Here is a 14631-nt window from a genome sequence, read left to right on the forward strand (position 1 = left end):
TAGTTTCTAGAGGCCTTTCATGGTAGATCAAGCTCACAAGATTTCTTTGCCATCTTTGCAGAACAGAAACTATCCCTGGCCTTTCATTTAAAAAAGTCCTCCATTACCAATAAGCTTTCTCTATTTTGCAGCATGCTAAAACAAGGCCATGGACTGTTAATAATTGATGATTTGGCTAAATCCACTGCTACCTGCTGGAAGCAATTTCTTGCCTTAAGAACATAATTGAGGACGACAGGTGCTCAGTTCGGCATTTTCTACCCTGCATGGATGCGTGTGACTTATAATGCTACAAGAATTTAACTGATCCCGCTGAGCTGCGCTAATATCTAGCCAAACATTCACCTGCTTGTATGGCTGTGCTTTGACTTCACTGATATTTTCTTCCTTGAACTATTCTATTTACAACTACATCACATTTTGTTTGGGCAGAGATATCATCTGATTGTTTCAATTTTTTTTCTTTAAATCAATTACTTATCTCACTATATTTCAAAGTTCTCAAGGGTTAGTTGAACTTTATGAGAGTCTACTGTTTATTTAGATTATTGTTTGCTGCTAAATATGTCATTTAGCGGACCAGGCGGGTCCACTAAATGACCTATTCAATAGATCCCTGGAAACAGGAGTGGTACAGCAAGATTAGAGAAGAGCAGTTGTGGTCCTGCTTCATAAGCGTGGTAGTAGAAAGGAGGCTGGAAACTATAGGCCGGTCAGCCTCACCTCGGTAGTGGGAAAATTAATGGAGACGCTGCTGAAAGAAAGGATAGTGAACTATCTACAATCCAATAATGTTGCTGGATCTGAAGCAGCATGGATTCATCAGAGGAAGGTTGATTTTTTTGATTGGGTGACTAGAGAAATGGATCGAGAAAGAACACTCGATGTCATATACTTGGATTTTAGTAAAGCTTTTGATACCATCCCACATAGGAGGTTTGTGACCAAAATGAGAAGCTTTGGAGGGAGTGCCAAGGTGGTGGAATGGAATACAACCTGGTTGTCTGATAGGAGACAGCGTGTAATAGTAAATGGAACCTACTCTGAAGAGAGAGCTGTGTTAAGTGGAGTGCCACAGGGGATCAGTATTGGGACCAGTTCTGTTGAATATCTTTGTGAGCAACATTGCGGAAGGGATAGAAGGTAATATTTGTCTATTTGCGGATGATCCAAGATCTGCAACAGAGTGGACACACCTGAAGGAGTCGAGAGAATAAAAAGTGATTTACGAAAGCTTGAAGAGTGGTCGTAGATTTGGCAACTGGGATTCAATCCCAGGAATTGCAGAATCATTCATCTGGGAAGTGGCAATCCAAAAGAGCTGTATGTGATGGGGGGAAAGGCTGATATGCATGGACCAAGAATGGGATCTTGGAGTGATAGTCTTTAGTGATCTGAAGATGGTGAAGCAATGTGACAAGGCAATAGCTAAAGCATAGAGAGAGGAATAACCAGTAAGAAAATGGAGGTCCTTGGTGAGGCCTCAGCTGAAGCACTGTGTTCAGTTCTAGAGCCCTTATCTCAAAAGGGATAGAGACAGAATGGAGGAGGTCCAGAGAAGGGCTACCAAAATGGTGTGGGGTCAGTATCAGAAAACCTATGAGGAGAGACTGAAGGATATGAATATGTATACCCTGGAAGACAGGAGGCACAGAGGTGATATGATACAGACCTTCAGATACTGAATAGAGATGTGGTTCATTTTTCGCCCTATTTAGGAAATTGTACGAAATTTCCTAATTCGTTCGTGTTTCGGAGTCCCCCAAGGCTTGCCAATAATCCCTGGGGGTCCAGCAAGGGTCCGAGAGCGATTTCGTTTTCGGCTGCCAGTAACCAAAATGGCGCCGATAGCCTTTGCCCATACTATGTCACAGAGGCTTTCGGCGCCATTGGTCAGCTCCTGTCACATGATAGGAGCACAAGATGGCGCCGATGGCCATGTGACAGGGGCTGACCCAATAGCGCCAAAAGCCCCTGTGACATGGTAGTTCGGGCTATTCGGCACCATTTTGAGGCGCACGGCTTGCACCGGGCACGGAGGGCAAATGGAACCCGGGACCCCGCTGGACCACCAGGGATCTTCGTAAGTCTTGGGGAGGGATCGGGATGGGGGGGTTTGCCTATACGTACGAAAATGATTCAAAATGTTTTTAAATGCTTGGGTGGGTTTTTTTTTTAGCTTCGTTTACCGATTTGTTTTTCGGCCCGGTTTCGGGTTTCTCGTTTCATTTTCGGACAAACGAACTGAAAACGAAACGAGACCACCCGAATTATACCACGAAGTATTCGAACCGAAAAACGACCCGGTAGAAAAAAACGAAGCACATCTCTATACTGAAATGTTTTAATGATGTGCAAACATTAAAACTTTTCTGTTGGAAAGAAATCATTAGAACTAGGGGTCACAAAATGAAACTCCATGGGGAACGTCTCAGAACCAATATCAGAAAATATTTCTTTATGGATGCCTGGAATACTTTTTCAGAGGAAGTGGTGAAAACCAAAACAGTGAAAGAATTCAAAACTTCATGAGATAAATATTGTGGATCTCTAAATGCTAAAGGATGGAAATGAAGAAAAGAGCGCATGGAGTAACTTGTTGGTGCGGCGGTTACTACCCTTAACCAATAAGCCTTCATAATGTTGATGCAACTCCATCATTGCTCTCTGCTTCAATAGCAGGGGGAAAATGGGATTTGGATTTGTACATCGACCAACAAGGGCCCTGAATTTTATGGTCTGAGGAAACAAATATGGGGGTAACTTGTTGATGCAGCAGTTACTACCCTTAACCATTAAGACTGATACTTTGATGCAACTCAAAAATGCTCTCTGCATCAACGGCAAGGCATAATGAGGAACTAGATTCAAACAGCAACCACTGAGGCTACTGACTTTTACCATGTAAGAAATTGAAGCAAAGACTAATCTACACGTTGCAATAGATACAACCATAAACTTGCTGGGCAAACTGGATGGATCATTTGGTTATTTCTGCCATCATTTCTATGTTTCTATATTCTGGTATTATCGCGAGTGTTAGGACCTTAATGCCCACGATAATGCCATAACGCGTGCGATAAATACTACAACGCGAAATGCGTATGCACATTTTAAAATTTAATTCAAGTGGGAGGAGTAAATGGAAATGAGGGCTGGTTAACATTGCATGTGGAGGGTAACATACATTTTTGCAGGATTTAACTACACCTTTTTCCTACGATAGCTGTTCATTACGGCCGAAACACGATTCATTACAAATCCTGTTACAGGAGAGAGAGAGAGAGAGACTCTGTGGAGACCCACTGATTTTGAACTTTTTATTCCACTGTAAGAGAGGGCATTTTGAAGTCGAGGTGAGGTTTGTGGCGTGAGTTGGGTTTTAGGGGGCAGTTTAACATGCTAGAAAGAACATGGTACTAATCTACTCTTCTTTCACATTTTATCCCTCCAAATCATATTAAATCTTCACTGATGATAACTGTACTGTTCGTATGTATAACTGTGCATGTAAAATTGCCCCCCAGAACCCACCCCACCCTACCCCCCACAATCCTCACCTCGAGTTACTAGTGGTTTCTCTTACAGTGCTATAAAAAGTTAACTATTTGGGGAGCCTCTTTAGAGTCTTTTTCTCTCTTTCTCTCTCTCCCATGAATTAACATGGGTGTGATAAATTGTGTCTTGCAAAAAAATAACTATGTGATACCAGAAAAATTAGCCTAACCATGTCCCTTTTTTTGTCGCGGGCGCTATTTTTGTTTTATTTATCACAAAATGATGAATCTAGGCCTAGTTAGCTCTAAGCTCTTTTCTCCTTTGGTTAGTTTGTTTATTATTATGCAGTGTAGAAAAGTGAATGCATACTATTATTCCTAGAATAGAGGCTAAAACATGACAGTTCCTGAAAGCTGGGATGAATTATTTGTGAAAGAAATGGTGTCTAGGGCTGCTTATAAAGGAAAGAGAGATTTATTTTGCTTTCTGATTTCTGCAGAAATTTGATCCATTTCATCCTCCCTTATAGTAATTTTTTATGTCTTTCATATTATACCTAGAGTATCTGAATTTATTCTGCTCAATAGGACTTGAAAAGTAAAATATAAATAAAATAAAAAATAAATAAAATAAAATAAGTGACTATTTTTTCTACTAGAAATTATAGGTTTCTATTGATCCCTTTTTTCTTTTTTTTTTCTTTGCTTCCTATAGAGTAGAATTACTTTGGTTATTGAAGTAAAGATTATTTTGACTTCTTTTTCTTAGTTTGAGCTAACATCAGAGTAAGAGCATGCCTCTTATGTTCAATTACAGATGTTGGTGCCATCAGGAGACTGATTCTGCATATTTAGAAATGAATAATGGGGTTTTGCATACTGTTATAAAGCTGATAATGTAGTATGTGATTCAGAGCAGGTGCCAGTCTAAAAAGCTGCATAATTGTGATTTCTTCAATTTTCTTGAGATATGCAGGGCCTCAGGGCCACTTTTATTTTTAATCATGGTATTTGATTATTTTTATTTGCTGTGGTTGACAAATATTTTTCTGCCAGAGCTTTATTTATGGCCGAAATTTAGGTGAATTTTCCCCCAGGTTAATAATGTGACTATCTGCCTGTGAAAGTGTCACTCTTATAATGAGGGTGAGTAGAGAAGTATAAAATCATTTTCTTAATTTATTTGTCTCTAGGGCTTCTTGGAGCTAAGGGTCTCAAATTAATGAAAACATAAAGGGAGTAATTTTCAAATAGTCCACCTAAATTAGGTGGCATAAATGCATAGAAGTTACACCAATTTTCAAAGAAGATTTATGCATAAAAATGCACTTTGAAAATAATCTGACCAAACACATCCACACAGTTATGCCAACTATTAGGTGCCTGGAACATTTTTAGGCAAATATCTATGCATATTTTTGAAAATCCAAAACTATGCACAGAAGTCCCAACCCCACCCTAACTCCACCCAAAGAATGCCTCCACTCAGTTTGGGTACACTTATATGTACAAATATATATTATTAGGCTATCCTGGGTCTACCACAGGTATTATCACTAGTGATACACAAACAATATACCCGTGTTCACAATTAAATATTTCAATTTTTATTTCACAACACTTTTTTTAAAAAATACATAAACCATACCTATTACATCAAAACCATTCATACCACACTCATTCATTCAACTAGACATTATACAATGTTAAAATTTCACTAGACAAATCAGTTACATTTTAACTTCCAACATACACAAATATTGCAACAATCCCTAATTATAATGTAAACATTCCACAAATATTGCAACAATCCCTAATTACAATGTAAACATTCTTTTCATTTAATGAATATCCTTATGGAAAACAAAAACACAATAGATGCCTCAGTCTTATTTCAGTATTTATTAGAACAGAGATGTGCTCAATAATTGCCCAATGCACCACAGAAAGCATCATCAAACAAAAATAAAAAATCTTGAAAAAAAAATATTTCTGGGCACGGTGTTCGTGGGGTGGACAGCTCGGTGGCCACTCTGTTTATCAAATGGAGAGGTGAGCACTATCCTCTGGCCAGCCCAGAGTAATGTACTTGAGGAGGCACTTGGTGGCTCCGGTGATTAACAGAAGAAGGGTGCCAACACTTAAAAATTAATGTATTTACTCCATCACAGTGCCAATTGGTCCATTCACTGTCACATGTCAGTGAAAGGACCAATCCCCTTTTAGAATGCTCTCCTGAAAAGGGACTAGTCCTTTCATTGACAAGTGACAGTGACAAGGGCTAATTAGGAACAGTCCTGCCAGGGGTGGGGAGGAAGCTCTGGCCAGGTCAGCTGCTGAGTGCCCAGTGCTGTTATGGGCGCAAAGCTACATCTCCTGGGTGCGCAATGCTTGAGCGATAGGGACACACATGCTTTACCTAGTGCGTCCCTTTTAGTGTTGTAGCTCTTTAACATATTGCATCATGCGCACTGTAGAGGTTAATGTGCGCGCATTGAAAAAAACAATTTGGACTTGTGTTTTTACATGCATGATATTGCACCGGCTTGTCAATATGCCAAGCTTTAATGTTGTTCCAGTTCTCCCCAAAGGACTGATTGAGCCTAGATAATTGGTATCTATAAATGGAGGGGCTTCTACTGCAAGCCCTTCTAGACAGAGGATTACAGATTACATCATTTTTTATTATTGGTAGGAGGCTGACTTGAGGTATTTGCCAATACACCTAGTTTAAGGTTTGGCTATTTGGAGCCTGAGTGAATCCAGTTACCCATATTGAGGATATATAATAGTAGATGTGGAGTTCCTAAAAAAGGTGATGATACTTCAAGGGAAGTTACTGATTATGGCTTTGGTGTGTCCCTAGATAATACCACCATTATTATTTAGACCACACGAGTTCCTTGGGAGACTGGCTGAAAATACAAAGAGATGGTAGGGCCTAACTATGAGATGTGCTAACCATCCATTCTCTGTGTCTACCAGCATACAGATGGGTGGGATAGCCATTATAAGAACAAAAGAACCTAAGAACATAAGAAATTGCCATAATGGGTCACACCGAGGGTCCATCAAGCCCAGTATCCTGTTTCCAACAGTGGACAATCCAGGCTACAAGTACCTGCCAAATACCCAAACACTAAGCAGATCCCATGCTACTGATGCCAGTAATAGCAGTGGCTAATCCCTATGTCAACTTGATTAATAGCAGTTAATGGACTTCTCCTTCAAGAACTTATCCAAAGCTTTTCTAAACACAGTTACACGAACTGCACTAAGCACATCCTCTGGCAACAAATTCCAGAGCTTAATTGTGAACTGAGTGAAAAAAAATTTTTAGATTAGTTTTAAATGTGCTACATGCTAACTTCATGGAGCGCCTCCTTGTCCTTCTATTATCCGAAAGAGTAAATAACCAATTCAAATCTAACCATACTAGACCTCTCATGATTTTAAAGACCTCTATCATATTCCCCCTCAGTCATCTCTTCTCCAAGCTGAACAGCCCTAACCTCTTTAGTCTTTCCTCATAGGGGAGCTGTTCCATCCCCTTTATCATTTTGGTCACCCTTCTCTGTACCTTCTCCAGTGCAACTATATCTTTTTTGAGATGCGATGACCAAAATTGTACACAGTTTTCAAGGTCGGAGTGTGCATTCATTTGCAATGTATTGGTAATTTGCAACGTATATGTCCATATTCGTTGTATTTGTGAGGTCGCGAAACGTATCACGATTCCCCACAAATATAACATATCATCTGTTTCATACGTTTGGTGCTGCGTGCTTTTCTTAACCGCCATTTGAAATCAGAGAATGCCATTTGGGTGTATCCATAGCCAAAAACCAGCCCTTTCCTATGAGTCATCGGTGATCTCACAGCCCTGCCAGAGTGGGTCGGACGGGTTGGCAAGGAGACCAGAATGCAATGTATCAGCGATAAGTTTTGCAATGCAGCCAATCGCGCTCTTACTCAGTGGTCGATGACGCTTTTCCTGATGACTCAGCACTAAATATACTTAAGCACGCGGTGTGCCATGCTCTTTCTTTGCAGGGGATTTACTTCTCCCTCTGGGAGGCGTAAATCCCCCAACAAAGGTAGGGGGGGTTTAGACAGGGCCGGGGGGGTGGGTTAGGTAGAGGAAGGGAGGGGAAGGGGAGGGGAGGGCGTTAGCGAATTCCCTCCGAGGCCGCTCCGATTTCGGAGCGGCCTCGGAGGGAACGGAGGTAGGCTGCGTGGCTCGGCACGCGCCGGCTACACGGAATCGGTAGCCTTGTGCGCGCCGATCCAGGATTTTAGCGGATACGCGTGGCTATGCGCGTATCTACTAAAATCCCGCGCCAACAAAAGTACGCCAACGCGCCATTTTTGAAAATCTACCCCTAAATGAACTTAATAGCAGGTAATGGACTTTTCCTCCAAAACTTATCCAATCCTTTTTTAAATACAGCTATACTAACTGCACTAACCACATCCTCTGGCAACAAATTCCAGAGTTTAATTGTGCATTGAGTAAAAAAGAACTTTCTCTGATTAGTTTTAAATGTGACACATGCTAACTTCATGGAGTGCCCCCTAGTCTTTCTATTATCCTTATATCGCCACTTCTCTTGAGGATCTTAATGACGTCCTCAGCCGTTCTACTCCTGGCTGCTGATATTCATAGCGGTTGCTATGATTCACCAGGGCTAGATGGCGCTCTACATCTTTACGTCTTCACGGACTATAAACCTAGAGATATCTGTCACATTTCACATGGAAACCATCTACTTCTTGTACTGAAAGAGGCTATGCGCCTTGTCATCCTGGAGTTGCCCTGGCTGCTGATGCACCAATTCCATTGTCTGTGCACCCCTGGATCTCACGTTGGGGCCCAGAGTGTTGGGAGGTGCCTTGGGGAGATCTTGTCTATCGTGTGTATGCCTATGACCCCAGCAAGGCCGGGACTGCCGCCCCAAGATGCATCATTCGGTGAAGATTTCTCCGAAGAGGAGGTCTGTGTGCCACATGGGGCTTATATGGTGCCCTGGGTTTAAGAATTTTGGTGCCACTAGAAGGACGAGTGTATCCTTCCTCAGTTTTCACCAAGGAAGCAATTTTGTGTCCGAAACACTACAGCCCAGTTGTTCTGAAGAAGATATCTCTAGCTACTAGCCTGTTTGATTTGCTGGTACTGCCACCTTCTCTCTTCCAGCATTCTGCGGAAGAGTTAGCCAGAAGTGGGTTTTGGACGTACATCAACATTGCCACTTCTGTTGAAGTTTCTGTGACGTCCATAGCAGCTAAGCCATTGCTGCTGAATTCAAGATCTCATCCAGTTTCACTATGGAACAAGTTACTCTTAGAAGTGGGGTTGGACGCATCCCAACAATTCCACTTCTGCTGAAGGTTCGGTGACGTCATAGCAGCTAGCTATTGCTGCTGAAGTCTATACCACTTCCAGTTACTTTACTGAAGAGTTAATCTTTGTAGTGGGGTTGGACGCACCCCAACATCGCCACTTTCTCTGAAGGTTCAGTGACGTCATAGCAGCTAAGCTATCGCTGCTGAAGTCAACACCGCTTCCAGTTTCTTACTGAAAAGTTACCTTCAGAAGTGGGGTTGGACAGATACCAACATCACCACTTCCGTTGAAGTCGCAGTGGCGTCTATAGCAGTTAGCTATTGCTGCTATACTACCATCTCTCATCCAGCATCATCTACTGGACAGTCATCTTTTGAAGTGGATTTTGGACATTCTTCAACATCACCACTTCCACTGAATTCCTCAGTGCCGTCCACAGCAACTCTACCCATTGCTGCTGATATCATCAATAACACTATGAAAGATTCTTCCAAATCTCAAGATCCATCTGTCACCTTTACAGAAGACGAAGTAGAAATCAAGATCAAAGAGATTCTGGATGTTCGCAACTGAGGCAAGACTTTTGAATACCTTCTAATTTGGGAAGGCTTCGACCCCAATTTGATCACTTGGGAGCCTCAGACCAATATCTTGGACAAAGAGATGCTTCATCAGTTTCACCTCTAGCATCCTTTGAACCCTAAGCCTGGTACCCGAAGAGATCGCCCTTTGTTTTCTTTCCTTTCTTTTGCTTAGGTTCAATCCCTTCTTCTTGTTATATTCAGGTAAGTAAAATTGTACATATAGGGGCGGATTTTAAAAGGCCCACGCGCGCCGGCGCACCTATTTTGCATAGGCTGCCGGCGCGCGTAAAGCCCCGGGACGCGCGTAAGTCCCAGGGCTTTCGAAAAGGGGAGGGAGGGGGCGTGTCCGGGGCGTTCCCGAAACGACGCGGTGTTTCGGGGGCGGGCCCCGGCGTTTCGGGGGTGGGACCAGGGGCGTGGTGCCGGCCCAGGGGCGTGGTCGAGGCCTCTGGACCAGCCCCTGGGACCGGAGGACGGAGCAGGGCTGCCGGCGATGCGCGCAAAGTTACGCCTGCTTTCAGCAGGCGTAACTTTGCCGACAAAGGTAAGGGGGGGGTTTAGATAGGGCCGGGGGGGTGGGTTAGGTAGGGGAAGGGAGGGCGAAGAAAAGTTCCCTCTGAGGCCGCTTCGAAATCGGAGCGGCCTCAGAGGGAACATGCAGCTCACGCTGGGCTCGGCACGCTCAGGTTGCACAAATGTGCACCCCTTTGCGTGCGCCGACCCCGGATTTATAAGATACGCACGGCTACACGCGTATCTTATAAAATCCAGCGTACTTTTGTTCGCGCCTGGTGTGCGAACAAAAGTACGCGCTTGCGTATTTTTTAAGAATCTGCCCCATAGTCTTTTCCTTCCTTTGTTCTCTCTCTGTTATCTTTAGTTTCTCTGTTTTTCAATTTGTGTGTATATGTATTAGCTGAGGCCTGGCTATAAGAAATATAAGTTCAGTTATGTAACGTATCTGTTTCTTCTTATTTTGTTGCTGGCTGGATGATGTTTTCTCTCGTTCTCTCTCTTCTTCTTCTTCTTGTTTCTTTCTTTACTTTGTCTTGTTTCTTCTTTCTTTAACCTACTAACTTACTCTTTATACAACTCAATAAAAAATTCTATCTCCCTACAGCCGCTCCAGGATCTTCCACAATCTAGTATATGAGTCAGTCTGTGAGGTCTGTCATTGACAGCTAATTGTTACTGTTTCACTACCTAGATTAAAATAACAGATAATTAATTTCCCTATGTTTTCTTTTCTTCTTTTTCTATTATTTGAAAGAACACATTCACTATAATCCTTTCATTTCATTTACTCTCTATTATCCTTGCACACCCTTGAGTTTTTCATGAGTCCCTTTTCATATTCTCTTTTCACTGAGTATCAATATGCATCAGGTAAAGTTTTCTTTAGATAAATCTTTATCTTCACTGGATGATAGCACATCTAGTGGTTTGACTATTACAAGTCATATTCATCTCTGTGACTGTCATTTCAATGTTCATCACAGTAAAATATACACTTTACCATGTACAGTTCTATTGTCTTTTCATATTTTTCAGCATGCGAACATCAATAACCTGTACCCTAATATATGCTGTAATAATTCACGATACAGCAATTTTAATTAATAATTATTCTTTTCTATTAATTCCCTTACCTTCTCAGGAACCCTCATACATTCACATTCATACTCTCATTAAATCTATTTATAGTGAGTTTTCTTTCAAATAATTTCTCAATGTTTATACTGTGAACTAGGCCTCAATTACAGAGAACCAGTGTAACACCTCTGCACTCTTATGCTTCTACTCTACACACTGTTTCTCTAACTGTCTCTTTCATTTCTTAGATCCTAAGATTCATTCTCTTGCTGATGTCATTGATCTAAATAGTGCACAGCTCTGCTCACTATACATGTTCTGTCTTTCCCCTCATGTTTCATTTCTACTTGGGTTTATTAATTTCAATATAAGAACATTTTTAATATATTGTTATTAATCAATTCTCTTTTTATCTTTTATTTTTTACTTGTGCTGAGTCTCTAACTAGTACACATGTGCACATCTTATCACTCGTAACTAGGGAAGCTATTGACATCACTCCCTAGTTACTGCTTTACTTTTTAAAGTTGTTTTGGTTTATACTATATCAAATAGGGGTGTTCCGAACATACCAAATAGAATATTAATTTATTCATTTAACCTTATAAAACTATTATATTCTTCCTCACTATCATACAAATATTTCCCATATTTTCTTTTACATTTTCCAGTGTTTCCTTTCTTTTTAACACTTTCAACTTTCATACAATCACTATAAATATACATATCTCATTCTTATTTCAGCTCACACTCATCCCTGACAATTAGCTAGAATTCCTAACATTTAAATACACTTTTCTTGGAAGCCCGCCCCGAGCCCGTCTCGGGGCGGGCAGGATAATGTGGGCCCAGGCCCACCACGGGATAGGGCGGGCCTAGGGAGGTCGGCGAGAGGGCAGCAGGGGGGGGGGGGGGGGGTGGGAGCAGGGACGCCGGGCTGTCGGCAGGGATTGGCCGCCGAAAGGCGTTGCCTGGCGACGCCCTGCTCCCCCCTCCCCTCGGGCTGTGCCGGCGAGGCAGCGCGCGCATAGAGGAGCAGGAGAGCAGGCACACGTGCGTGTGCAGGCGGGCGCGTGCGGACGGCGAGCGGCGGTCTTGCGTTTTCCCTCCCACCCACCCTTCGGCCTGGTTCTTTTGGTTTGGGGGTGTTGTCGCAGCAGGGGGGCGGTTGGCCCGAGCCAGAATAGTTGATGTTTGTTAGTTAATGGGGGGTTTCAGCTGGAAGTGGACGGCGGTGACAACTGGGGCTGTTGTCGGCGATGGGGGCTCCTTGCCGGAAAGTGGCGGGGGACCCGGGGCCCTGACTCCTTGCAGGTTGGCGGCGGGAGTCCACCCGGGTTTGCTCCTTGCAGGCAGGTGGCGGGAGTATACACCCGGCGTGAGAGGCGGGGACTTCGAGCCGGGTGGCTGGCGGCGGCTATCCTGCCGGGGGAGTGGCGGATGGTCAGGGGTGGAAGCTGAAACAGGGGGATGTTATAAGTGTTAATGTGTCCGGGCTCGGGCCTCTTTGTTAATAAAGCTGCGGCCTTATTTTACCCAAACAGTTGTGATGATGGTTATTTGGCATGTGAAAGGGTGTGGAAGGGAGCGAGTGTGGTCCTGGATGCCCATATTATATTCTTTACTAAATTTTTCTTCACATTTTATAGATCATTTTTACCCTTTATTACATCTGGATGTTCATGGTAATAATTCATATATTTAAAACATTTTTAGCACTATAAATCTACCTCAGTCAGGTAGTCTGATTGTTTTTGACTGATCACACAATCATTTCTTTTAAAAACTATATACTTTTCTTTATTTAGTTTAAAACTGACAGTCCCCCCCACTAAAGATTGGAAACCTGATGACATCACTTATGACATCATTCCAATTATCTTTCCTTCCGTCTGCATCAGGACTCTAACCCACTAAGACTTGCTAACATTTACCTTCATAAAAAAAGAAAAAAAAGCTCACCTATAAGTTCTGATCCTCAGTATCTGCCTCCCTGTCAGCTCTGATGCTCTTAACATGAAAGGAAAAGCCATCAACAGCAACCACCACTCAAATCAGCTGATTGCTGCTGACCAGCTTATCCCTCTCATGCCTTTCTCTGCTTCCTTCACTGTACCATCTCAAAGTCCTTCCTCCTCCTTCAGCAGTGGCAGGCTTCCTTCTAGCAACAGCCACAGCACTGCCAGATACAGCACAGCTCACAGCTCCTCCCCCCTGTTCTGTTAACTTCCTGATTGTATCCTGCTCAGGGCTCAACTCTGTTCCCTGTCTCTCTGATTGTATCAGACCTGACTCAGCACTGCTTATCACATCCTGAGGCTGTTACAAGCAACAGAAACAAACCTTTTTTTAAAGAAAATGAAGTTGCTGTTTTTCCCAGCACCTCCCTACTTTCCTGCTTGCCTCTCTGTCTTCCGCAGCGGCTCTGTCCTCAACGCAGCCTGCCCTCTCCTTGCCTCACTCTCTGCCCTACCCAAATCACTGCCCCAGTGCTAGGCCTGACCCAGCACTGCTAAATCACAGCGGACCCTACTCAGCGCTGCATATTGCATCAGAGGGAGCAAAACAAACAAACAAACAAAAAAAAACATTGCCGACTGTCAACGCCTCTTGTCTCCTGGTAAGTTTTTTATTTTGTTTACACTTTTTACATATTCCCCCCTACTTAAAATGAATGTTGACCTCAACATTCCGCTATTATTATCATCACTCACTCTGCTTTTCATTCATACTTGGTTTCGGGTAATATATATATAAATGATCTGGAAAGGAATACGACTAGTGAGGTTATCAAATTTGCGGATGATACAAAATTATTCAGAGTGGTTAAATCACAAGCAACTGTGATACATTACAGGAGGACCTTGCAAGACTTGAAGATTGGGCATCCAAAAGGCAGATGAAATTTAATGTGGACAAGTGCAAGGTGTTGCATATAGGGAAAAATAACCATTACTGTAGTTTCACGATGTTGGGTTCCATTTTAGGAGCTACCACCCAGGAAAAAGATCTAGGCATCATAGCGGATAATACTTTAAAATCACTGTCCCAGTGTGCTGCAGCAGTCAAAAAAGCAAATAGAATGTTAGGAATTATTAGGAAGAGAATGGTTCTATGAACAGAAAATGTCATAATGCCTCTATATCGCTCTCTTGGTGAGACCACACCTTGAATACTGTGTACAATTCTGGTCGCCGCATCTCAAAAAAGATATAGTTGCGATGGAGAGGGTACAGAGAAGGGCAACCAAAATGATAAAGGGGATGGAACAGCTTCCCTATGAGGAAAGGCTGAAGAGGTTAGTGCTGTTCAGCTTGGAGAAGAGATGGCTGAGGAGGGATATGATAGAGGTCTTTAAGATCATGAGAGGTCTTGAACGAGTAGATGTGACTCGGTTATTTTCACTTTTGAATAATAGAAGGACTAGGGGACATTCCATGAAGTTAGCAAGTAGCACATTTAAGACTAATCGGAGAAAATTCTTTTTCATTCAACGCACAATAAAGCTCTGGAATTTGTTGCCAGAGGATGTGATTAGTGCAGTTAGTGTAGCTGGGTTCAAAAAAGGTTTGGATAAGTTCTTGGAGGAGAAGTCCATTAATGGCTATTAATC

This window comes from Rhinatrema bivittatum, chromosome 3 (assembly GCF_901001135.1).
Source record: "Rhinatrema bivittatum chromosome 3, aRhiBiv1.1, whole genome shotgun sequence".
Lineage (NCBI taxonomy): Eukaryota > Metazoa > Chordata > Amphibia > Gymnophiona > Rhinatrematidae > Rhinatrema > Rhinatrema bivittatum.